Source organism: Aythya ferina (assembly GCF_964211825.1).
Source record: "Aythya ferina genome assembly, chromosome: 3".
Classification (NCBI taxonomy): Eukaryota; Metazoa; Chordata; class Aves; order Anseriformes; family Anatidae; genus Aythya; species Aythya ferina.
In genome coordinates, this window is record NC_140298.1 from 111191958 (window position 1) to 111219565 (window position 27608).

Here is a 27608-nt window from a genome sequence, read left to right on the forward strand (position 1 = left end):
ACATGGCAGAAGCTTCTGAAGTACCTTTAAACATTATGCAGAAAATTCTCATTTCTGGACATAAAGAAAATGCCTGTGGCTGAGTCTAACCAAAGCAATGCACTTCTTTTTCCATGTGCAAATGACATTGCCTGGGCCACTGGAGTTCATAATTAAACTATTCCTTATCTCTATTAGGATGTTGTACTTTCTTAAGTGGTTCCAGCAGGAAGAGCCTAGGCATGTCTCTGAACAGCTGGTCCATAGACCAGGCTGACTCCTGCCAAAGACTCTTTGACCTTCATCTCTTAAACAGTCACACTCTAGCCTAAACTGGGTAATAGTACTGCTCCTGCCAATGCACCTTTTCTGAATATGCCCTTTTTTTGCCATGCTGAGTAACTGGAGCTCTGTTTGCTTTCACAGTATCTTATAATTTTACCTAGCCTTTGGGATTAAGAGCTGGGTGATGAATAGAACAATATCTCTTACCTATTGTGAACGGAGGTGCCCAAACTGTATCCTGTGTCACAGTGTCTGAGCCTGCGTAGGATCCCATATATTACTTTATTATGTTTGAGTTACAGTTTCTCTTTTTACACATGCCTAGTGATACGAGTTTTCATAGAAAAAAAAAAAAAAAAAAAAGTGTTTTTAAACAGGAAAACAAATATTTTCCAGAAGGACAGTTGAATGCTGAAAACATGGTGAAAAATACCACATCTAAAACTAATTTTGTATGATCTATTGTTCACAGAGAGCAAGCATACATCATTTGGTTTTATTTTTACCCTAGAATTTAATGCCCTTTGTGCAAAATGTAGAAGTTAATTGGTAGCTAACTCACTTTGATGGTATGTTTGCTGTGCTTGAGGGACATATTTTCCCAAATTGCCACATTTTAAATAGATTTTACCTTGCAGGGCTTACTTTTAGCTTATCATTACAACTTGGAAAAATTCACTACCTTTGCTCCATGCAGATAAGCGTTCCCAACACACTTAGTAATGAGATATCATGTATATATGTGCAAAGAAAAAGAGTAGAAGGAAAAACAAAACAAACAAACAAACAAACAAACAAAAACACACAGGAAAAACAAAAACAAAAACAAAAACAAAAAACACAACCCCAAGAAACTTCTACTGTGAAGGATGTAGCAATTAATTGTTGTTGGACATGGACATTTAATTTTTGATGATGCATGAGGTGTTTCCTTAAGAAAAGGTTGAAGGTCTCTTTCTGTATATTCAACGCACTCATTTTTGTCAGTTGAGAATCAGAAATGTAGAAATCCTGCATGAATGACAGCTTCCTTCTCTCACATTTTGTTAAACATTTGGTAGGAGTCTTTTGAACATTCAAAATTTAGAGCTCTATCAGAAAAGATGATGACCTAGCACTCTCATCTGCTCCAGGAAAATATTTTGGTTCAGACCAAATTGTGTCTTACTCATAGAATTATAGAATGGTTTGGGTTGGAAGGAACTTTAAAGATCATTTAACTCAAATCCCCCTGCCGCAGGCATAGGCACAGATGCCACCCACTAGATCAGGTTGGCCAACCACCCATCCAGCCTGGCCTCAAACACCTCCAAGGACAGGACATCTACAACTTTTCTTGGCAACCTGTTCCAATGCCTCACTACCCTTACAGTGAAGAATTTCTTCTTAATATCTAATCTAAATCTATCCTCTTTGTGTTTAGCTTGCAAAGATCCATTAACAGAGGCTACTGGCCAGTTGTTAGAGTTGGATGTTAGAAAGAAATTCAAAATATAAACTTCAGTAACTAAAGTAGAACATTCTTCCAGGAGATATTAGTATACAGCCCCACATTTCAGAGGTGGTTACACTGCTAATTTCTAGTTTACAGTAATTTCACTACTTTAGAACTACTGCAGAGAGCAAAGACACGAGGTTCTGTCAGGCTGTTTGTTTTTTGTTGTTGTTGTTACTGTTTTTAAGTACGCAATACAAATCCTGAGTTCCTTGCTAGGCCTTTATTATTATTTATTAGCTGAGGTCAATCACATCTTTTCTTTATAGTCTTAATAGTAAACGGAAGAATACATTAGAATGTAGTTATTTATGAAATCCATACTTTTCCATAAGAATTTTACTCCTGAGCTAAAATTTATTTAACTAAAATAATATTTCTTTTCAATGATGGTGGAAATCACAAAACTGATAACAGAAAGTCAGCTGTTTACAACACAATATTCTTCATTTCTACTTAAAATTGAAAGCAATCTTTTTAGCAAACAAACAAAAGCAAACAAAAAAATCAACCAACCAAAAAAATTTGACATATGCAATACATCAAGACATATTAGAGGTGTTGCCCTGGAGTGTTCTGCACGTGCAAGTGGAAAGTGAGAGTTTAGTGTGCCGAATATCTGAAACACAGGCAAGTAGGTAAAAGACAAGGCTATAATTCATTGTGGCTTCATGCCATGTTTGTTTGCCTCTCTGTATAAAAATGAAACCCTCTAGGGGTATTCAAACTTTGAAAATAAAGTATTTTAACTCCAAAAAGATGATGGTAATGTGAAAGTATTGGTTTGAAATGACAAAAGCCCTAAGCTTTTAAGTCTTTACAATGTTAAAGTTTAACTAATTTGCATGAAACTGCCATTAGTTTACCATAACCATTATTACTGCTAACAGCAATTCAATCACGTCTTAAATTTGGGATTTCAACAGCACAGGGAATTTATCTTTCCAAATAAATAATTTGAGTAACATGCTAAGTAATTCTGAAGAGCAGTCATCCCTCATCTTTTTGGAGACGAATTCTCCACTGGTTTCCATGTAGTTTCCCATCAGATGGCAAACATGCCTCCCATATGATTTTCCCCATCCCCAGTAAACCCTGAATGTGTTTTTGAGCCAGTGCATCCCTTGATGTGAAAATGTTACATAAATATGGCTAAGCAGACTGGTGTGACTGCCTAGGTTTACCTTCCCACAGGGCTCCTGCAGAAGTCCAGCAGATGTGTCTCCTGGCAGAAAATCAGCTGAGATAATGAGAAAAGACTTCAACTTCCATATGCTGGTATCAGCCCAGATTTAATGTGCTCCTCTGAGTGCTTCTCTTCGTCAAAACTTCTGTAGCACTCTGGCAGGTTTTCTCAACCCCTTCAAGAGAAGATGCTCACGGAAAGGCTGCCAGTCTATAATTACTCTGCTGTGTCTGCTTTTCTGCTCCTTTCCCATCAGCCCCGATGAGCTTAAATAGAAGTTATATTCTGTATTTTCCCTCACCTCTCAGTGGCCAATATCAGTGAATACATTTGATTGTATGCTTGTTGCTAAGAAATGTGGCCCTGGCTGCCCTTTGGAAAAATTATGATTATGTTATAGATCCAAAATCTAGAAGAGCTTGGGTTTTATGAGGGATACTGGTAGGAGACCTAAGTATTCCTCTTACATGATGGTTATATAGGATGGGGTTCAAGTCTTCACAGGCAGATGGGCAGCAAGATGCAGATGACATAAACAGAATGCAAACATGGAAGGAAATCTGGTGGACCTTAGGTTGCTTCTGACTCTACCAGTTTCTTCTAGCTATCTAGAAATCTCTGGGATTTCAACACAAAAAGTTCTTAAAAATTAAATATATATATATATTATTTTATACTTTTAAAATATTTTAACATTATTATCATTATTATAAATTATTTCAGAAATTACTGTGTTTCAACCCTTCCTTCATCTACATGATTCTTTTTCACTGATATATTTTCTCAGTAGAGAAAAAATATAGCAACTATTGGTTTAGACTACCAGTCTGGTGGAAATCTTAATCAATACTCTCTGAGTGCAGAAGAGCCCCATGAACAGCATTCATAGAATAATGCCCTCCTGAGAGAGATGCAAACTGTACCAGAAATTGTTGTAACTCCATTGCATGGTTTATACTCCTCTGACGTTCTTAATATGACTAAATGATTGATCTCAGTGCCTTCTTGGTTTTGGAAACTTTTACTGTGGGGAAAAAAAAATATTACAGTTTCCTTTAGTGGAGGGCTGTTAGCGTTAGGTTGGAGGTTGGACTCGATGACCTTGAGGTCTCTTCCAACCTAGAAAATTCTGTGATTCTGTGATTCAACATTGTGTAAAATCATCACTTGATTATTCACTTTATTATTTTTAACATACCTCAAGGGATGGAAGAAAATATAGAAAGGGACCAATAAACTGAGAAATATATTTTCTATGTACATCTTACCAGATCATTGTCTTGCAAAAGTGTAATTTTGACAAACAAACAAAAAAGTGCCACACTCTCCTTGGTATATTTACAAAGTTTAAATCTGTAGGATTTAAGAAGAGCCCTCATGCTTCAACCCTGTATGGATTAAACTGTTTTGGTGGTTTTGTTTTGTTTTGGTTGGTTGGTTTTGATTTTGTTTCTGTTTGTTGTTGTTATTGTTTTTGCCTTTCTGAAACAAAAAGAGGTCCTGCCTTAGCAAGGTTGGAGGACTAGTTGCCACTTATTGCCTGAATGTTTGGCACCAACAATTGCAGTTCCTTGTTCCACTTTCTTCCAGAGAACTCAGAGTGTCTTCCAGAAGTATACTACATGTGAGGAAACTGAAACTTGGCAAAGAGAGGTGATATGTCCAAGGTCACAAAGTAAACCAAAGACAGAAATAGGACTTCAGTTATCTTTTAAGCCCAAATCAGACACTTAACAAAACTTAGGATACAGTTAGTCCGTGTCAAGAAGAGATGCTAGCTGAACATCAAGCTGTTGTTACTTTCCCAAGATGGCATGCAGATTCATACTGTGCCATTTCAATATGAACTAAGTTTAAGGAAAACATGTTTTGCAGAGCTGTTCTTTCCTGATGACATGCTACTACATCTAAGCAAGTATTTACAGGAAAAAAGAGTGCCTTAAAATCATCTCATCCAAGGTATCTTCAGTCTTGCTGTTAGCTCCTGCTATCTTCTTTCCCACTGCTAAGTTTCCAGTTCTTATTTACTGCAGTCAGGGAGATGAAGATAATTTGTTGCATAAGTGGGAGGCTCCCACTGTGAAGCCCTGTCTTCATCACGTAACAGAGTGCAATGGGTAGGTACCTTTACAGCTTGTAATAAGAGGAGTGGCTGAAGACTGACCAACAGAACAATAGTACAGGTAGATTGACCCAATTCTGTTCAAATTAAAATTCAAATTCAACAACTCAGTCTACAAGGGATTCTAACAAACCTGCTTTCAAACTGAAACATGAATTGTGTGTTGCTTCCTGAACAGATGAGAACTACATCGAACAGAATCATCTTTCTGATACAAGTCAGAACTCTGTTGGCCGCCTTGGCCACCTGAGCACACTGCTAGCTCAAACTCATCTGGCTATTAAACAATACCCCCAGATCCCTTTCCACCAGGCAGCCTTCCAGAAACTCTCCCCCCAGCCTGTAGCATTGCATGGGGTTGTTGTGCCCCAAGTGCAGGATTCGCCACTTAGCCTTTTTGAATGTCATATCTTGGCCTCAGCCCATGGGTTCAGCCTATCTAGATCCCTCTGCAGAGCTATCCTATCTTGAGCAGATCAACACATGCACCTAACTTGGTGTCATCTGCAAACTTACTGAGCGTGCACTCGATCCCCTCACCCAGATCACTGATGAAGAAGATACTGAAGAGAACTGGCCCCAGTACTGAGCCCTGTGTGACTGGCCTCCAACCGGATTTAGCTCCATTCACCACAACTATTTTGGGCCTGGCCACACAGCCATTTTTTAACCCAATGAAGCGTACACCCATCCATTCTTCTTCAGAAGAATGATGTGGAAAACAGTATCAAAAGCCTTAGTGAAGTCCAGGTAGACCACAACCACAGCGTTTCCCTCATTCATTGAGCACCTCCCCTTTAGAAGGAGATCATGTTTATCAATCAGGACCTGCCTTTGATAAACCCATGCTGGCTGGGCCTGATCACCAGGTTGTGTGATCATATACCAGTTATATAATACAGGTATGAATGCTTCACTTCTGTACAGAAATTTCAATAAGCAGAGAAAGCCACTTTGAGTTGCTTTTTTTTTAAACTACCAAAATTTAGCAAGACCTCATCACAAGGTTACTCTAACTACCCTGCTGCCTAATAAAGAATGCTATTTTGATACCTTCTTAAAAATCACTTACTAAAGCAGAGGAAGATCTATTTAAGGTAATCAGAAAACCTCTTTTGATTTAGAGTAAATAAACTGATGCAGTGTAAAAGCAATAAAATCTGTTTTTGTTAATGCCATGAATGCTGGAAATTTGGTATAACATAATATAAATATATATTGTAATCCAAGACTGTTGCTTTCCTACCTTCATACACAGGGATGCAAGAAACTTTACCCTGAGCTGGTGGAAGGGGATGGTGAGCAGAATGCGGCCCTCACTATCCATGAGGAAATGGTTGGTGACCTGGTACGGCACTTGGATGTGATTCTGTGATTCTGTGATTCTACAAGAAAAAAGTACTAACTATAGACTGTAATACTCGGGAGGATATCCCAACCTGCAGTCAACCTGCAGTTTAAATGGGTTCTACCCATCCTTTTAAAATTAGTCCAGAGTACCGAAAGTGTATTGTCAAGATTGAGAAAGCAAAGAAGGAACCTGTACTTAGACAACAATTTTGTTTTTGCAGGGTTCTGATTTCTATTCAAAATATAATTTATCTATTCCCTCCTTACTATAAAATACAGAAGTGTCTGTATTTTTCAGGGGGGAAAAATGAAATGAAATGAAATGAAATGAAATGAAATGAAATGAAATAAAATAAAATAAAATAAAATAAAATAAAATAAAATAAAATAAAATAAAATAAAATAAAATAAAATAAAATAAAGCATCACAGAACACAATAACAATAACATATTTGCTTGCAGAAGACAGATGAAAAATGTTGGAAAGTATCATAAGTAAGAATTTGTCTGACACTGTTGTCTGAAAAGTAGACAATAATGTCTACTTTGTAGTTAAAATGGATTTACCTTGTATTGAGTGTTATTCATTTATACTTATTTAAAAAAAACAACAACAACAACAAAAAAAAAAAACATTTTGAAGGTGTTAGAAAACTTCTTTTTGTAACACTACTTCTGTTAACTCAGTATTATGTAGATAATGGGAAAATTTTCAGCATAATATTGGACTTGTTTTTGAGATCAGTCATAAGCCACTGGCATGGATGGATTTATTTAGGTATTATGTGTGCTATAATTAAGAGCAAAACTCACTAACTGTCAAACTTCATTCTCTGTTTTTAGCATCCTGTGTCACAGCTATTGCTAAATGTTTAAACTTTTTTTTTTTTTTACCATTCCATATGTAGATCATTGAAGTAAATGTTTATAGAAAGATCCTATACTAAAGAAGCACTCATAATGTCTATTCAAAAAAAAAAAAAAAAAAAAAAAGTATATGAGTTAAGAACACTCCTTGTGTTACATATTTATTTGATTGTTTTTAACTGTTAATTGTAGAGACAAGCTGGATGTTCTTTTTGTTTGCTGCCCTTCAAGGAAAAAATATACTCTGTGTGGACTGTGGCACTAGACTGCTTTCACATACACGACCTTGAAGACTTATGTTTCTGATTCTATTGTTTTAAACTTGGTTATATGTTACAATCAAAGCATGAACTAGCAGTGAAAGATTGTTTGTGGATGGAAGGATAAAAGGTGTAGTTTAGAAAAATTAAGCAAATATTTTTTGAAGACAGTTGAGCTCTATTAATATTGATACCTAAATAAGTGAAGCAACCGTCTAAAAACATCCATAAAATGAAGTATTTTTCATTAAACAAACAAACAAACAAACAAAAACCAGCTTAAGTCATTAAGTTATTAAGAAGAATTGCAATAATACAAGCAAATATTTGATTTGTTAGTTTTTCCCCATGGTATTCCACATATTACATGAAAGGAAACCAAACAAAACACTTGTCCCTCATCTGATAAACAGTCTCCGAATGGTAAATTAAAGCAATAACAAATGGTAATTCCAAAGAAGTTTGAAGTCCAAACCCATCAGGTACTGAAAAGGAATTACAGTGCTTGAATCATGTGCAAAACCAGAAGCTACATCATTCAAATGCATGGTATTTGTACTGTTGACTTCAACAGAAGGAAAACTTTTGCCTGAGTTTAGTAAGATTTTGATATATGCTGAAAAATTACACCAAAGACTCTTTGAGATTCTACTCTGAGAAAACAAAATTCTGTTTGTGTCACAGTTGATGTGGCACAATGTGAGTGGATGGTGTCCTGGTTTCAGTTAGCACAGAATTAATTTTCTTCCTAGTAGCTGGTGGAATGCTGTGTTTTGGCTTAGAATGAGAAGAGTGCTGATAACACCCCGATGCTTTAATTGTTGCAGAGCAGTGCTTATACTAAGCCAAGGACATCTCAGCCTTTGCTCTGTCCTGCCAACGGGCAGGCTGGGGGGTGCAGTAAGAGCTGGGAGGGGACAGACCCAGGACAGGTGACCCAAACTAGCCAAAGGGGTATTCCATACCATCTGACGTCATGCTAAACAATATATAGGGGTGGCTAGCCGGGGGGAGGGGGCCGGACTGCTCGGGGTTAGGCTGGGCATCGGTCAGCGGGTGGTGAGCAATTGCATTGTGCATCACTTGTTTGTACATACTATTATTACTTTCGTATTATCACCATTGTATCATCATTATTATTATTGTTATTATTATTTTGTTATTTTTTTTTTTTTCCTGTCTTATTAAACTGTCTTTATCTCAACTCACGGGCTTCACTTTCCATTTCTCTCCCCCGTCCCAGAGAGGGAGGGGGGAGGGTGAGCGAACGGCTGCGTGGTGTTTAGCTGCCGGTCGGGTTAAACCACGACAGTCTTTTTGGCGCCCAACGTGGGGCCCGAAAGGTTGAGATAACGGCAGATCTGATCAGAGTGTGTTAAACTAAAATTGGTGTAAGGATTAGACCTGCTTAATAGTCACTTGTCATGATGCTGATTGCTTTAATCACAACTCTGCTGCGCCTGTTTTCCAAATTGAGTATTATAGTACATTATTTTCCGTATTTGCTCTCTGTAGTGTTGTTTCTCCTCTCCGGGCCCTGGTTTCAGACCATTATGGTACTAAGTGTTATAGCAATGGCTTATGAGACGATAAAATATCTGGTCATGACTCTAACTTGGTATTTATACTCAGTAACATCGTGGACTCTGTACTTTGGAAACAGCATCTTGGGAACTATTAGCAATTATACCTATTGTTTTTCTCCATTAGAGAGTCAATCTGTGGAGGGGAAAGGGGAGGATATTTTTCCTTACTTGCTTACTTTCCCTTTCTCCTTCACCACCCCTGTATCCTCCTGGGTCACTCTGCCTTCCTCCTTCACCACCCTCTTATCCCCTGAGCTTGTCACAATAGCTCTCCAAGATATTGAATATTTCTGGAATACTCAGAATACCATAGTCTTGTTGTTCTGCCTCATGAATGCACTTCAGATTCTGCTTAAAGTTAAACAACTACTTATGAAGCTCATCCGGAGATCTGCCCGGAGGCAGTATAGTTGTGGGTGGCAGGGAGTATGGGTGGATATGGGCAGGCATCTAGAGCAGTTGGCACCCCCAGTGTGTTGGAAATTCACCCCTGAACAATGGCAAAATCCTCAAAAACTGGCAGAATGCTTGAAAAAAAGGTGTAATGATTCTGGCAGTTCCAAAGTAACACAAATCATTGTAACGTGCTGGGGCCTGGCTCATGCCTATCGAGCTGCCATTGATACTGCTGTCAACTTAGTGACAGACCCTGCGGCCACTCCAAACCCTGTGACAGATCCAACGGCCACTGTGACCCCTACGGTGGATTCTGCAGCCGCTCCAGCTCCAGCTCCTGCAACTGCTCCAGTCCCAGCTCCTGAAGCTGCTCCAGCTCCAGCTCCTGCAGCCGCTCCAGTCCCAGCTCCTGCAGCCGCTCCAGTCCCAGCTCCTGCAGCCGCTCCAGTCCCAGCTCCTGCAGCCGCTCCAGTCCCAGCTCCTGCAGCCGCTCCAGTCCCAGCTCCTGCAGCCGCTCCAGTCCCAGCTCCTGCAGCCGCTCCAGTCCCAGCTCCTGCAGCCGCTCCAGTCCCAGCTCCTGCAGCCGCTCCAGCTCCAGCTCCTGCAACTGCTCCAGTCCCAGCTCCTGAAGCTGCTCCAGCTCCAGCTCCTGCAGCTGCTCCAGTCCCAGTTCCTGCAGTCGCTCCAGTTCCAGCTCCGGCCGCTACTCCAGTCCCAGTTCCTGCAACTGCTCCAGTCCCAGCTCCTGAAGCCGCTCCAGCTCCAGCTCCTGAAGCCGCTCCAGCTCCAGCTCCTACTGCTGCTCCAGTCCCAGCTCCTGCAACTGCTCCAGCTCCAACTCCAGCTCCTGTAGCCGCTCCAGCTCCTGTGGCCGTGTCAGAGAAACGAGCTGTAGCAGTGCAAGTTGACCCTGCAGAGGGCATTCCAACCCCTGTGGCAGACCCTGTAACAAAGTCAGAGAAACGAGCAGTAGCAGTGCAAGCTGCCCCTGTAGAGAAGGTGAAAATATGGTATAGAAATTCAAGTCGTTTAGAACGCAGAGAGTCTTCTGCCAATCCAGGTAAGGCTTCTGCCAAAACTAAGTATAGAGATGACGAAGATGATGACGACGCTGGGCCGTCAAGGATTCAGGAGGAGGAAGATGAGGATGCTGAAAGAGCAACAGTAACTACCCGAAGCCTAAACGAGCGCGAGCTACGAGATGTGCGAAAAGATTTTGGTCGCTGTATAGGTGAGCAGCTTGTCACCTGGCTGCTCCGGTGCTGGGACTCTGGAGCCAATTGTGTGGAATTAGACGGCAGGGAAGCCAAGCGGCTGGGATCCCTTGCTCGAGACGCCGGCATTGACAAAGCAATTGCAGATGGAGCACGACCCACCAGCCTCTGGAGGCGTCTCCTCTCAGCTGTGAGGGAAAGGTATCCCTTCAAGGAAGATATTTTATGTCTACCAGGCAAGTGGACCACTATGGAGAAGGGAATCCAGTACCTGAGGGAATTAGCCGTACGGGAAGTGATTTATGAGGATCCAGACCTCAAACAAACATCCACAGATCCAGATGAAGTCAAGTGTACACGACCCATGTGGCGGAAGTTTGTACGGAGTGCACCATCATCATATGCCAGCTCATTGGCAATAATGGCCTGGAAAGAGGATGAGGAACCCACAGTGGGTGAAGCGGCTAAACAACTCCGGCAGTACGAAGAAAGTCTCTCCTCTTCCTTACAGGCCTGCGTCTCAGCTGTGGAGAAACTTTCTGAAAAGGTTCACCAACTTGAAGAGAATCTATTGTCCTCCCCACCTGAACCAACCAGTGCCCACCGACCAAAGGAGAACACTTGGGAGAAACTTTCTGAAAAGGTTCACCAACTTGAAGAGAGATTATTCTCCTTCGCACCTGTACAAAGCAGTGTCTCAGCTGTCAGGGGTAGGCGTTCACCCACACAAGGAAGACGATATGGTGGGTACTCACCCCGTGCCACCCTGTGGTTTTACTTACGAGACCATGGAGAGGACATGAGAAAGTGGGATGGAAAATCTACCGCGACCCTAGAGGCACGGGTACGTGAGTTGCAAAAGAAAACAATCAGGAAAAAGGGATTCTCCGAAAAGTTTGCTGCTCCAACTTCCAGCAGACAGTCCTTCAAACACAGAAACGAGGAAGATTCTGACCAGGATTAGGGGGGCCCTGCCTCCAGCCAGGGGGAGGAAAGGGACAATCGAGTTTATTGGACTGTGTGGATTCGATGGCCTGGCACATCACGCGCACAGAAGTATAAGGCTTTAGTAGACACCGGTGCACAATGTACTATAATGCCATCGAGCTATAAAGGACCAGAGCCCATCTATATTTGTGGAGTGACAGGGGGATCTCAGCAGTTGACTGTATTGGAGGCTGAAGTGAGTCTGACTGGGAATGAGTGGGAAAAGCACCGCATTGTGACTGGTCCGGATGCTCCATGTATCCTTGGCATAGACTATCTTAGAAGAGGATACTGCAAGGACCCAAAAGGGTTCCGGTGGGCTTTTGGTATTGCTGCCTTAGAGACAGAGGGCATTAAACAATTATCTACCTTGCCTGGTCTCTCAGAGGACCCCTCTGTTGTGGGGTTGCTGAGGGTCGAAGAACAGCAAGTGCCAATTGCTACCACAACTGTGCACCGGCGGCAATATCGCACCAACCGAGACTCCCTGATTCCCATCCATAAGCTAATTCGTCAATTGGAGAGCCAAGGAGTGATCAGCAAGACTCATTCACCTTTCAATAGTCCCATATGGCCAGTGCGAAAGTCTAATGGCGAGTGGAGACTAACAGTGGACTATCGCGGCCTGAACGAAGTCACGCCACCACTGAGTGCTGCAGTGCCGGACATGCTGGAACTTCAGTATGAACTTGAATCGAAGGCAGCCAAGTGGTACGCCACAATTGATATCGCTAATGCATTTTTCTCCATCCCTCTAGCAGCAGAGTGCAGGCCACAATTTGCCTTCACTTGGAGGGGAGTCCAATATACTTGGAATAGGCTGCCCCAGGGGTGGAAACACAGCCCTACCATTTGCCATGGGCTGATCCAGTCTGCACTAGAGCAGGGGGAAGCTCCTGAACACCTGCAGTACATCGATGACATTATTGTGTGGGGTGACACAGCAGAGGAAGTTTTCGAGAAAGGGAAGAAAATAGTCCAAATCCTTCTGAAAGCCGGTTTTGCCATAAAACAAAATAAAGTCAAAGGACCTGCACGGGAGATCCAGTTTTTAGGAATAAAATGGCAAGATGGACGTCGTCAAATCCCAATGGATGTGATCAACAAAATAACAGCTATGTCTCCACCAACTAACAAAAAAGAAACACAGACTTTCCTAGGTGTTGTGGGGTTTTGGAGAATGCACATCCCAAATTACAGTCTGATTGTAAACCCACTCTACCAAGTAACTCGTAAGAAGAATGAGTTTGAATGGGGCCCTGAACAACGACAAGCCTTTGAACAAATCAAGCAGGAAATAGTCCATGCAGTAGCCCTTGGGCCAGTTCGAACAGGACCAGATGTAAAGAATGTGCTCTACACTGCAGCCGGGGAGAACGGCCCCACCTGGAGCCTCTGGCAGAAAGAACCTGGGGAAACTCGAGGTCGGCCTCTGGGGTTTTGGAGTCGGGGATACAGAGGATCTGAGGCCCGCTATACTCCAACTGAAAAGGAGATATTGGCAGCATATGAAGGAGTTCGATCTGCTTCGGAGGTGGTCGGTACTGAAGCGCAGCTCCTCCTAGCACCCCGATTACCGGTACTAGGCTGGATGTTCAAGGGAAGGGTCCCCTCTACGCATCATGCAACTGATGCTACATGGAGCAAGTGGGTTGCACTGATTACTCAGCGGGCTCGAATAGGAAACCCCAGTCGCCCAGGAATATTGGAAGTGATCATGGACTGGCCAGAAGGCAAATACTTTGGGATATCATCAGAGGAGGAGGTGGGTCGTGCTGAAGAAGCCCCACTGTACAACCAGTTGCCAGAGAATGAAAAGAAATATGCCCTGTTCACTGATGGGTCCTGTCGTATTGTGGGGAAGCATCGGAGATGGAAGGCTGCTGTATGGAGTCCTACGCGACGAGTTGCAGAAGCTGCTGAGGGAGAAGGTGAATCGAGTCAGTTTGCAGAAGTGAAAGCCATTCAGCTGGCTTTAGACATTGCTGAACGAGAAAAATGGCCAGTTCTCTATCTCTACACCGATTCATGGATGGTAGCAAATGCCCTGTGGGGATGGTTACAGCAATGGAAGCAAAACAACTGGCAGCGTAGGGGCAAACCTATCTGGGCTGCTGCATTGTGGCAAGATATTGCTGCTCGGGTAGAGAACCTGGCTGTGAAAGTACGCCACGTAGATGCTCATGTGCCCAAGAATCGGGCTACTGAAGAACATCAAAACAACCAGCAGGTGGATCAGGCTGCTAAGATTGAAGTAGCTCAGGTGGACCTGGATTGGCAGCATAAAGGTGAATTATTTATAGCCCGATGGGCCCATGACACCTCAGGCCATCAAGGTAGAGATGCAACATACAGATGGGCTCGTGATCGAGGGGTGGACTTGACCATGGACGCTATAGCACAGGTTATTCATGACTGTGAAACATGTGCTGCAATCAAGCAAGCCAAACGGTCAAAGCCTCTTTGGTATGGAGGACGATGGCTGAAATATAAGTATGGAGAGGCCTGGCAGATTGATTACATCACACTCCCTCAAACTCGCAATGGCAAGCGCCACGTACTTACAATGGTGGAAGCAACCACCGGATGGCTGGAAACATATCCTGTGCCTCATGCTACCGCCCGGAACACCATCCTGGGCCTTGAAAAGCAAGTCCTATGGCGACATGGCACCCCAGAAAGAATAGAATCAGACAATGGGACTCACTTCCAAAACAACCTTATAGACACTTGGGCCAAAGAACATGGTATTGAATGGGTGTATCACATCCCCTATCATGCACCAGCCTCCGGGAAAGTTGAACGATACAATGGCCTGTTAAAGACTACCTTGAAAGCAATGGGCGCTGGGACGTTCAAAAACTGGGATACGCATTTGGCAAAGGCCACCTGGTTAGTCAATACTAGGGGATCTACCAACCGAGCTGGACCTGCCCAATCAAACCTGTTACGTACTGTAGATGGGGATAAAGTTCCTGTAGTGCATGTAAAAAATATGCTGGGTAAAACAGTCTGGGCTACTCCTGCCTCAGGAAAAGGCAAACCTATTCGTGGAATTGTTTTCGCTCAGGGACCTGGATATACTTGGTGGGTGATGCAAAAGAACGGAGAGGTCCGGTGTGTACCTCAAGGAGATTTAATACTGGGTGAGAATAGCCCATGAACTGAATTGCACCATGTTAAATAGTATATTATACTGTATGTTATCACTACCATGATTACTATAGGTGACTAATTAGAATGTATGGAAAAGAGTGTAACCTGAGCATGACATAAATGGTATGGAATAAGGGGTGGATAGATGTCCTGGTTTCAGTTAGCACAGAATTAATTTTCTTCCTAGTAGCTGGTGGAATGCTGTGTTTTGGCTTAGAATGAGAAGAGTGCTGATAACACCCCGATGCTTTAATTGTTGCAGAGCAGTGCTTATACTAAGCCAAGGACATCTCAGCCTTTGCTCTGTCCTGCCAACGGGCAGGCTGGGGGGTGCAGTAAGAGCTGGGAGGGGACAGACCCAGGACAGGTGACCCAAACTAGCCAAAGGGGTATTCCATACCATCTGACGTCATGCTAAACAATATATAGGGGTGGCTAGCCGGGGGGAGGGGGCCGGACTGCTCGGGGTTAGGCTGGGCATCGGTCAGCGGGTGGTGAGCAATTGCATTGTGCATCACTTGTTTGTACATACTATTATTACTTTCGTATTATCACCATTGTATCATCATTATTATTATTGTTATTATTATTTTGTTATTTTTTTTTTTTTCCTGTCTTATTAAACTGTCTTTATCTCAACTCACGGGCTTCACTTTCCATTTCTCTCCCCCGTCCCAGAGAGGGAGGGGGGAGGGTGAGCGAACGGCTGCGTGGTGTTTAGCTGCCGGTCGGGTTAAACCACGACAGATGGGGACAGTTAAACTCTTGTGGCTGAAGATGTCCACACTGTATATATGTTGAGGGGTTTTACTTTAGACTGGCTCTAGTTCAGTCTGTGTGTTCAGTCTATGCACTGGCAGTCAGACTGCATTTGCTTGGGCTGTCAGATTTGTGTCCAAAGAAATCCAGCCCATGCACCCAAAGCTGCTCTCTGATATGAATCAAAGCGTGATGGAGGGGTAGCTTAGAAAAGCCATTTCAAAAGCACCCTGAACTCAATCAAAACAGTAATAAAGATGAATCCATGATAGATGCCTTTATGTTCTGTAATACACGTCATTTATATGGAGAAAGTTTGCCTACCCTAGTTTGCATTTGCCTTGCTCTGCTTTCGTGAACTGTTTTTTTTTTTTTTTTTTTCCTTTTTGGTCTTATATTCTAAAATGAAATGAAATATTATATAACACTTTTGAACATATGTTCATTACATATAAATTGTTATATCATTATGTTCTCTGCATATATGGATGGGGAAGTTGAAGCGCTTTGAGGATTAATCACACTGAAGTGTACAAATACACCCAAATTGCTTAAGAAAGAGCTAGATCAAACACCTAAGGTAAATCCAAATTATGTTGCACAGAGCTCCATGTAAATTAGTATACTTGCTAGTATAGAGATACCCTAACTTATGGCACTGTCAAAGCAGGTGGTGATTTCGGGTATTTACAAATCTTTGTTGTTTCCTCAGCGAACTCACTCATGCTTCTGTTCTGGTTGGTGCTAATATGCTGATTATAATTGTTCTCCTTCATGATGACTTTTCTTTCATATACAGATGCTTACCTACAGATCTATCACCAGCCTGTAGCTTCTTTTAACATCCTTTTGCTTTTGCTAACACCCAGTCTCTGAACTCCATAGGATACTTAAATAAATGCCTGCTTGAATATATTGAACTATAGCTGACTGTCGTTTTATTAAAGCACAAGAAAGAGAACTGTCAAATATTGATCTCACAAAATATTAAACATTACTTATTTAGAATTATACCTAAGAGGTGCTTTTTAGATAAATGTTTAAAGTAGTGTTTTTATATCTTTGCATGAAGGAGGTTGTTTTGAAAGTAGTACTGGGGACATAGAAAGACTAAAGTTTTTCTAGGGGATATTTTTCTTTTTGATTGTGTTATGTCTTTTCCACCACTGAACAAGGACCATTTTAAGAAAATAACTGAATTGTTCCCCCCAACCATGTAATGTATTTCAGATGAGCTTTCATAGTGGGACAAATATTGAACTCCAAGTTGTTTGGTGTCTAATGGGACCTGTTGAAAAGAAAGTATGAAAATAACGTTTTTACAAAGGCTGACTTAATCTTGGCTTCATTATAATTTATTGTATATATTGATGTATTTGAGGACTAGACTAGTTGATAAAGTGTGGGTTGTTTTTTATTTATTTATTTTTTATTCAGCAATGACTAAGGGCACCAGAGGTGTCTAGATCTTATGTCTACATTGATATTAAGCAAGTGAGTTGCAAGACCTGGATTTTATTGGTATGGAGAACACTGGTTTTATCCATTACTATGCAGTGTCTGTCTTCAAAGACAGCTTCATCAAAGACAGCTTCATACTCTTTTTTTTTTTTTTTTTTTAATTCCATTTGTTATTCTCCCATGTGAGTTTGGCTATCAAAACCTAGCCATCGCAGATAGTATGCTTGCATGATGTAACTGCTTGCTATAAATGCCATAAAAAGTAAATCTAGATTCTTTCTACTCAACTCACTTAGTCTCTTTTTCTCTCCCTATCTCTGAGAAAGAGCCCAACTATTTTAAATTTAAATGTACATGGTCAATTGTAATATAATATTCTTTCTCTGCAAATGAGATTATGATATTATTCACAGGTTCTAGTAGTCTTTACTAGTAGTCTTTAGAGAATTAGTTTTTTCTAATGTGCTTCCTTTGCCATCCTTCATTCTGAAAAAAAAGAAAGCTCCATGAATATTCAGGCTTCTTTTTTTTTTTTTTTTTTTTTTTTTTTTTTTTTTTTTTTAGCAACATGGTTACAATGACATAATGACAATGACATTACTTGAGTGACCTGAAACATATTTGTATTGCTCTTATGTCTCTTCCAAGCGACTCTCAACTGTCATAAGGTGAATAAAATAATTGCAAATATTGGACTGCAGGATGTTTAAGTTCAGGATGCTTTTTTATGAAAAAAGAATAATCAAACAGATTGACAGAAAATACTAGAAACCATATTGTTATAAATTATGATAAAAAGAAAATAACATGGAAATTACTCTGTTCACAGATATTTGAGAATTTTGCCTTCAAACCAGAATTGTTGGAACCTGAGATTAGAGTACACGCAAAGTCCAAAGAAATAACTGATTGCTGAGAATGCATGGAAATGTATTGCAGTATCTATTACTGAAACAGCTAAATACACTGATGATTTAAACAAATGATTTTATGGTTTTATAAATCCACAGCTCTTTGCCACAAAAGCAGCCTCAACCCTTTTATCTTAAGGGATGAACTAATCTTACTATGAGATTTAATTACTTTCAAAGTTTTTGTACCGTTACACTTACATGTCTACTGCATTTAGCTCTGTAGTAAATACCAAGAACCAGATACTAACAGCCTCAGTTTATAATTGCAAGGTTCACAAATTCCTTTTTCATGTTTTTACTTTATTTGAAACAAAAACAAGTATTCTAAATAACTAAAAAGAAACAATAAAAAAAATAATAACACCCATAAACAATAAAACCAGAAAGAACAGCAAACCATTAGTACACAGAACACTTAGTCCATTGAGGAACAGGTTTTGCTTTTGTTCAAGGCCTGTTGATTATAAGCTGTCTATACTTTTCAAAATTCTACTGTACTTCAGTGGATACCTTACATTTCGGATTCCTAAATTTCTTGTATTGATTTTTGTAGTCTTTGCATTGTCAGTACTATAACATCCTGTTATCATTATTTTTCCCAACTCTCCAGTGCGGTTATTGCATTCATGTATCACTTTGAAATTTACAGCCTACTTAGTAGCATTTTTATTTTTTTACGATTTTGTTACTCCTGCCTTTTAAAAGGATCTTAGGGAATATGTTTTAGTTTTCTTCAAAGTAAAAACAAACTAAAAAGCTACCTAGCCAAATTATTACTTTTATTTTGACCACAGGGAGTGATGAAACAAAAATTATATTAGATAGGTGCAAATTACAACATCAGAGTAGTATTAACAATGAGAACCCAGTTTTATGATCTGCTCATTTCATTTATTTCTGATCACAAACAGAGAAATGCAACTACGTGCAATGCTGCAATCATTGCTTTCCTACTTATCAGAAGAACAATCTACTATTAAAGTATACAGATGTGATGACATATGTTAAAGAAAGACAAGAGAGGGTAGGAGGAGAAATAAGAAACAGATGTTGCTATATGCTAGTGATAGACTTCTAAAATGATGACTTCAAGTGTTTTGGGCTGCAGAAGTCCGTGTCACTATGACATGCTATACTAACCGGGTATCTAGGTCTTACAGAATCATAGAAGGGCTTGGGTTGGAAGGGACCTCAAAGATCATCTAGTTCTAACCCCCCAGCCATAGGCAGGGATGCCAGCCACTAAATCAAGTTGCTCAGAACCTCATCTAAATTGGTCTTAAATACCTCCAGGGATGGGGCACTGACAACCTCTCCGGGCAACCTCTTCCAGTCCCTCACCATGCTCTGAGTGAAGAAGTCACTTATTATTCCAAACGGTGGATTAGAATACTCATTTTTACAGTAGCTATCATGGTTTCAGAACGTTTTTGTTTTGCAGTAAAAAGAAAACAAAACTTTGCAAATAACTCCTTGTACCTGGAAGCTTTTTGCGTAGTTAGTTACCCTAAAAGGTACAATATCTAATGCAAAGTTATGTTCAGCTGGATTAAGAACATTATCAGTATAGTTTAGGTGTAGCAAGAACTTCAATATGAAACAATACCAAATATACCAGAACAGTGACCCAGGTATGAGACTATTGAGTAGGGTATAGAATGTTATTCTCTCTCTTCTTGGTGAAGCTGTTATCACCTTAAGAAGCATATCAGATATGTTCATCTTTAGCTAAATCTCATTTAATTTTTTTTTTGACCCCTTCAACATCGAGCTTTTCATCTAAATGTCTTTCTTTCATGACAGAGACAACAGTACACTGCCTGGGTAGAGGCATTCTCAGCCCTCAGGAGCAGTATTTCAGGCCACTGGGAACACATCAAAGCCTTCTCTTCCCAGGTTGCACTTTCTGTAGGTCAGTCTCAAGGCACATGAGTAGGACAAATTAAATAAGTGTGTGCTGACTTATTCTTGTAACACCTACTCTGAGGATAAGGACAGACTTGATTTACAACTTCATCAGTCTAGCATTTCACAGTAGCACTAAGTGCACCTCTGAGAAGACAGTTTTCTGCAGGGATTTTTCTTGTTTTAGAGGAAAATGGCTATTAGGAGTATGAAATTTAACATTGGTTCAGAAATTCAATATTGTCTCAACCTCAACAGTGTTTGGCAGAAGTTAGGAAAAGATCATTTGCCAAATTCTTGAGTGGTCTAGCTGTAATATTACTACACAATGAAACCTGATATAGGGATATATGTACTAACATATTATCACCCCAAAATACAATTACCTGTGTAAGAAGCCAAGCCTTTGTAATACAATACAACTGAAAATCCAATGTATTGGGACAGATGAGATTTTTTTTTTTTTTTTAAATCAGGTGGTTCTGGGTATAATACAGTAGGTTAGAAACACCTACACCACATGCACTAACCTGAAGATGTTGAAGGTGAAAAGTAGCATCACAGCAGTTCCTAGGGTATTCATGTAGCAGCTTAACCACCCCCCCCCCCCCCAAAAAAAAAAAAAAAAAAAGCAAAAACAAAAACAAACAAACAAACAAAAACACTATTTCTGTCTACATGACTGAGGAGTTATAAGAATATGGCAGAAATGTACCTCTGGCTTCATTTAGTGGAGTACAAATACTACCTTTATATCTGTCTCATTGCTTAGCAAGCTGTAAGTTTTCCAGATGGAGTCTATTCAATTGAGAAAAAGCCATGTGCTGAACAAGACTGTTACTTTGCAGTATTGCCTAACAAGCTAAATGTATTATTTTTTATTCTGAACTCATAAAATAATCCATCTGAAAAATTTCAGTCCATTTCCCTAAATGTAAGTGATTCAGTATTTTACAGTAAGAAATAATGACCATTTTCATTTATAAAGCACTCCCTGCCAGCACGCTGTAGGTGCCACATGGATTAACTCTAATCAGAACAACCACCAACAATTAAAACATCATTAAATATTCAATACACAAAGCCATCCCAAACAAACAGAGCAGCATTATCATAAAAGTCATCTAAGTCTACAAACACAACATTAAAGTTAGTGTAAATCTGCTGTCCATATACGTCTTTCAATTGATTACATTTCCTAGTAAGCTGCTAATCAAGCAAACATAAAATGCTGAAATCGTTGTGTCTTGGTCTGACCACAGAGTGCTGCCCAGAGGCTGTGTAGAAAATGGATAAGCATGTAAGGGATGACTCTCTTCAGTCCTTTACCTCCTGCACTTGGCCATCCCCTCTAGTCGGGTCACGGGACACTGTGAGCAGACAAACTGGACTCACCAGGTCTTCAAACACAAACCCTGTGAAATCAAAGCAACTAAACAATCTAGACTTCGGGGTCATTCTGTGTATTTTTTTTTTATTTTTAAGTTCTGATTCTCTGGATTTGTATTTAAGAATGAAGTAAAGAAGGGTTATTTATTAACCACCTTCCCTGAGGCAGCAGAACATGGTGCCCAGAAGAGGTGTATACAGCAGGTAACGTTGCCTTCGGTGACAATATCTTTTAATTCCAGAACCTGCTTTGTGTTTCCAACTAAACACTGAAGCTTAACCCAATTGGCAGGTTGGATCAGCAGACAATTTTCTTCCTTGAGTCAGATTAATGATGACCATTAAGAAGCCCTCTTCTGTAGCACTTCATATTTACTGGGCTCCTTAGTTTTATAGGAGCTTGGAGATTAACTTGAAGTCTCTCTCTTTTGTTTTCACTGGACTTTAAATAAGATGATCAGATCATAGAGGTAGCTGACAAGAAATTTGTAAACAAAAAGATGTCTGCTGTGAGTTCTTCAACTATATACTGGATCTCAGGGGGAAATTTTGCCATTGTAAATCACAGTGAAATTAAAGAACTGGATTTCATGTGGTTGGCAAAATACCAAAGTCTTTTTCAGCATTAAAGATAAAATTTGTGCATAAACTCAAGATATATCAAGAAGTTTAATTTAAATTCTGCAGGCTTCTGTCCACTTCCACTTTGTGCAGTCATACTACACCTTTCCTTTCATCCTTATGAATTGGCCCAGAGCGTAATGGATTTTCATTAATCATGTTGGATAATTGTCAGTCATTACCAGTAACACTGAAACACAAAGCAAATAACGTACAAATCTCCGTGTATTTTCTTTCTCCCTAGGGTGTTACAAACTACTGTAGGACTTAGTATGAATGACATAAGAGGGCTTCCAAGGGTACGACAGGTGTACGGATTGTAGGAAGAAAATCCAAGAAAACCCTCATGGGTGTAATGCTCATCTTGAAAAAGAGCAACATTTCAGTATAATTTTAGTACAATATTAGTTTCTGTGTCTACCTGAATACAGAATGCCCTATGGTCTTCCCTGTATCTGGAATATACCACCCAAAGAGGCATTAGGTTAACAGGTAGAATAACGCTTATTACACTATAAAATAGTTGATTTATCACTTGTTTGTTCCATGTCAATATAATTAAAGCTGAAAGGTGATGATAGCTTTTGAACATCTGTCTTTAGTTTCCATATTCTTCACAGTCTGTTGATTGGGTTATGTTTTGTATTATTTCAATGTCCACAACTGTCAAGTGAAATGGGAGAGTGCTCGTATGAAGTGGTGAGCTGAAGTCAGAAGCAGCACTTCATTTGTTTTTTACATTAATAGAGTATGACAGCTCCAGCTCTGAACAAATTGTTTTCAATTGTTTGATGGGTCTCAGCTGCTCCAAACTGGAAGGTGACCAGATTTTTTTTAGTTAAAAAGTAAGGATTGTTAGAATAGAGTTGTAGGCTTTTCACTTTTTCCTAACATATCATTAAAGTCCTTCTACTCTTTTAAGACTCTAATGCACAAAATCTCATGAGAAATTAGAGGTTATATTATATATTATACATATATTAGAGGTTATAATATCCACACACAGAAAGGCCAGTGATCTGTAGACCTAAGCATTACAGAATTATTTTTTCTTAAAAATAATAATAATAATAAAATGGTTTTATTTTATAGGATTTTTGTTCATAAAGATTGCACTATCTTGATTTTCAGGTGGCTGACACTGATATATTCACCAATAATTAATGAGTCATTTCTGATTTGATTTTTTTTTCCAGTTACAGGAAAATATCTTGTTACATTTTGATGTGCTATGCAATCAATTGTACATATATTACCATATGTAAATTTGCAGCGTGAACAATATTTTACTTACTATTTTACTTTACTATTGGGTGTTCAAAACAAGGATTATTTCTCAGATTCTGCAGCAGCAGAATTGTAGGAATTTCTGGAAAGCAATATGCAAAATAATGAACTGAGGTATTGAAGAGAAGTGGTAAACAGATTTCTTCCAAAGTAGTACTGCGCTGACTAATATTAGAGAACAATATTTAGCTGATGTTCTTCTAGACTGTCCGTGAGTGGTAAGCCACTATGTGGCATTGCTATTAGAGGACCACTCTACAAGAATTAGAAATAGTAAAACAAACAAACAAACAAACAGTAAATGCTTGAAAGGAGTCTAAAATATAGCACAAAACTAACAAATATGTTTTACTTTTGTTTAAACAAAACCAACACTACTGCTTTTAGACATGCACAATAGTCAGTTCTCAGGTAAGTCTCTCTTTATGGCTCATTATTTGTGTGGCTTATTGCCCATTATCAAGACTATGGACAAAAAAAAAAAAAAAAAAATTACCTGCTACCCTATGAAGGATTTTATCTTTAACACGTACTGTATTTTATTTTTTTTCCCCAAGGAGTTTGTATCAGTGCCTCTTAATAAATAATGGGAAATTCACTGAGCTTAGGAACAATACTGTTTACTGCTAACCCTAATAACCCCATTTCTATGGCTGTCAGCCAAATTTATTTATTGAAATTTATATTGTTGTAGCAGCTTTAATACTCACCTCAAGGTAAAGTTATGTTAAAATATAATTAACCATTATATTGCAGCTCATAATTGTTTTTACTCAAAGTAGGAAAATGTTTTGGTTTCAACAATAATTATAGAGGAGCAACCTACCCTGCCTGGTTCTGAAGTACATGAATTTTCAATCAGATTGGGAGTGCTTGCAGATCCTGCGGTAATCTAATTTTTACCATTTTACCATTTGAAACCTTCAACAAGATCAGGAAGTATTCCAGAAAGACATGAAAAATCAAATACTCGGCTGTACCCATAAGAATATTTGTCATCTTTACCATATTTTTCTTCCTTTAAGCAAGGATTTTAAATTAATATTTTGAAAGGGGAAAAGGATTGCAGATCATCATCCGTTGCAAACTACAGATTTTATTTAATTATTATTATTTTTAATATTCTGCATGGATATGCTTAATGAAATATGTAATACAAAAACACTAAAGATGGAAAAGATTTTTTGTTGCTCGACTTTTTTTCTGTCATTTTATTGTTTGATACAGATATGAGATTTTAGTTTGCTAATAGACTATCAAGTGCATAATTCACTTTAACTTAATTAGTGTTTATCAACACTTCTGTGTTAACACTATTCACTGAAATGATATCTTATTGTCTCTAAAGATAATTCAAAACTCCAGAAAGAACCCAAGAAGGCTGTTACTCTATTTTTGTTTCAGTTGCTCCATGAAACTAACCATACGATGTCTATATCACTATAGCATCCTCAGACGTACGGAAAAGCAGTATTTTGAAAGAAGGAAAAATACAACAAAAGGAACCCAACAACAAAGAATCAAAAGAATCTAAAAATTTAAAAGAAATTAGTTTCTATTTTGGCAGGTAAATGAGGACACATGTATTTTCACAATAGTTATGGGAGTGCTGCTTGGCAATATTTTGAGATCACTAACATAACTGTGTAGGCAGATTATATACATGTATAAAACAAACTCATAAATTGAGTACTTACTGCCTATTTTCATTAGGGAAGGTTTGTTTGTTTTTTAGTGGTGGTGGTGTTTTATTAGTTTTGTTTTAATTTTAAGCTTTTTTTTTTTTTTTTTTTGTTAGGACAGATAACATGCAGGACAAAAAGGTCAGCTGAAAATGCAATGTTAAAATAACTCCCAGTTTATGACAGCTGATCCACATAAACATGGTTAATGTTTGGATTGATGCTGAGTTCTGAACAGGACTACATTCATGCTCTGGAAAACATAAGTATTTCACTGTCAATCTGGACATCAAAACAAAACAAAACAAAACAAAAGAGAGAGAGAGAGAGAGAGAGAAGCAGATCATTTAGAGCACAAACCTCTGCAACACAGTCCTTATGGGACTATGATATATCTGTGCATCTCAGAAAAGAAGCTGCTTGTTAGTCTCATTTTTACAGATACTTCAAATTATCAGTGACTACATTATTTCTGATTTAAGACATTCTCTTGTTACAAAACATCCAGAGAACAAAAAGATATGGTTCTGGGGCTGTTCTGTGCTCTTCTAGATTCTCACATTTCAGAGAACCCACAGGAAAGGATTAATTGCAGCAGCACTTGGGCTCCAATCTTTACATTTATTTCTAGAGCCAAGAAAATGAAAACAGGAAAAACACAACAACAAAAACAAACTACAACAACAAAACCCCACTTATTCTGGGTATTGGTATGCAAATGAACACCAAAGCATCCCATGTTGCTTCTAAGAGTCTCATATTACAACAAAAACGTGTGCCTGTTAAAAACATAGCAGAGCATCTATAAAAAATGTAATTATATATTTGGAAAGGGAGGAAAGGGACTGATGTGTAGAATGGTAAACAGCATACCCTTGTAGCCAACTCTATAGATTTCAAATAACTGATCTTGTAGGAAATAATGAGCTATCTGCTAAGAAATAAAAAAAACAGAGGAACTGGTAATAAACAAACTCCAGCTCCCGTGTGTGACCCAGTACAGTACAATACAGTTTAATTTTATTACTTGTCATTCATACTGAAAACAAATTTGCAATTTTCTGCAAATATAATGGGAATGCTCCCAGAATGTGTAAGTGCAGAGGAGAATGGGATATTTCTGTCAAATGAAATTCTGCATTATTTGTCTCCAAGCAGAAAGCAGAATGACATGATATTTTTGCTCAGGAGAGATGTACGATTCACACATTTTTAGATCATAAGTCCAGAAGGGACTTATCTGGTCTATTTTCTTTGTAAGCCAGACCAAGGGACTTCTCTCAATTAATTCCTGCTCAGGTTAGGCCATATGTAAAAGGCTGCCATAAAACAGGACAGTGGTCAATTGCTGTTGGTATCCATGGAGGGTACAACATGTAGTAATCAGCTTAATTTGTAACTAAGATACAGATCAAATATTAAGAAAATCCTTTTTACTGTAAAGACAGTTAAATACTGGAACTCGTAATCCTGTGATCCTTTTGAATCTGACACCAAAGGTTTTTTAAGAACTGTTAAGCATGGGGTACATATAGAGGATGTTGACTCATTGCCAGGGTTGGAGGAAGAGGATGAAAAGATTAGATGTCTCTTTAGACTCTTTCCAGCTCTGCATTTCAATGGAAAAGAAGCTTTTGTTCATCAGTAGCTGTGGAACACTGCATAGAGTGAATTCACTCAAGGATTTGGCTTTAGAATTTCTGAGAAGGCCTTCCTCTCTCCTTAATTTTGCAAGTTGATGTGACCTCACAGTCCCATTGAGCAGCAGTACAGCATCTAGATACATTTTTGTCCACTGATGTATATAATGTCTATCATTGCAAGGAATAATAAGAATGTGGTTGGAAATCTGAAGAAGTGTAATTTTGCACATACCCTGTTTCCTATAAACTTTCCTAAGCAGGTACCAGTTATAGACTCAGCAAGGTGGTTTGTTAACATAGCTGAATTTGTCAGAGAACCTGCCATAGCCAAACAGTCCTTGTGAAAATACAGAAATTTCCATGCTGTGGTTAGAAATTACTAGTATTATATGCTGCAGAGATCAATTATGAAGGAGTCCACATGTAATGAGTGTCAATCCTTCATTCCTTTTAGTCACCATTAGGTTTAAACAAAAAAAAAAAAAAAGAAAAAAAGAGAAAAAAAAAAAAGTGCAGTGTTCATTGGCTTTACTTTTTTTTTTTTTTTTTTTTTTTTGCATATTATTTGTCATAACTTTGATGCACTACCCACGTATTTTCTTAATCCTTTATTGATTCCCTGTTTTTCTTTTGGTCCTACTGGTATTGTACAGCTATGGATTATCCTAGCTGCTGTGTCAAAAGGCTTCTCCCTTTAAAGTTTTTTATCACTCAGACTCATTACATGTCCCTGTGGTCTTGAAAAACAAGGGAAGAGTGAACAGATGTACTGATTCAACCTCTGTATCTTTCACAGTTTTATAACATCCTAATATACGTCAAATTCAACCCTAAGTCAAATGAAAACAGCACTAACAGCACTAGTCAATTCATTTTTCTCTCTTTTTCTTTTTTCTTCAGCTAAGAGGCCTGTCCAAGACTATTTTTGTTAATTACTGTGTCTGAATCCTTTCCAGTTAAAGCATACAGTTTTGAGATAACGTGTCCAGAACTAGTGTGATGGATGAGGACAAACTTTGATTTATAGAATGATATTAATGTTGTCTTTACTACTATGTGTGTGT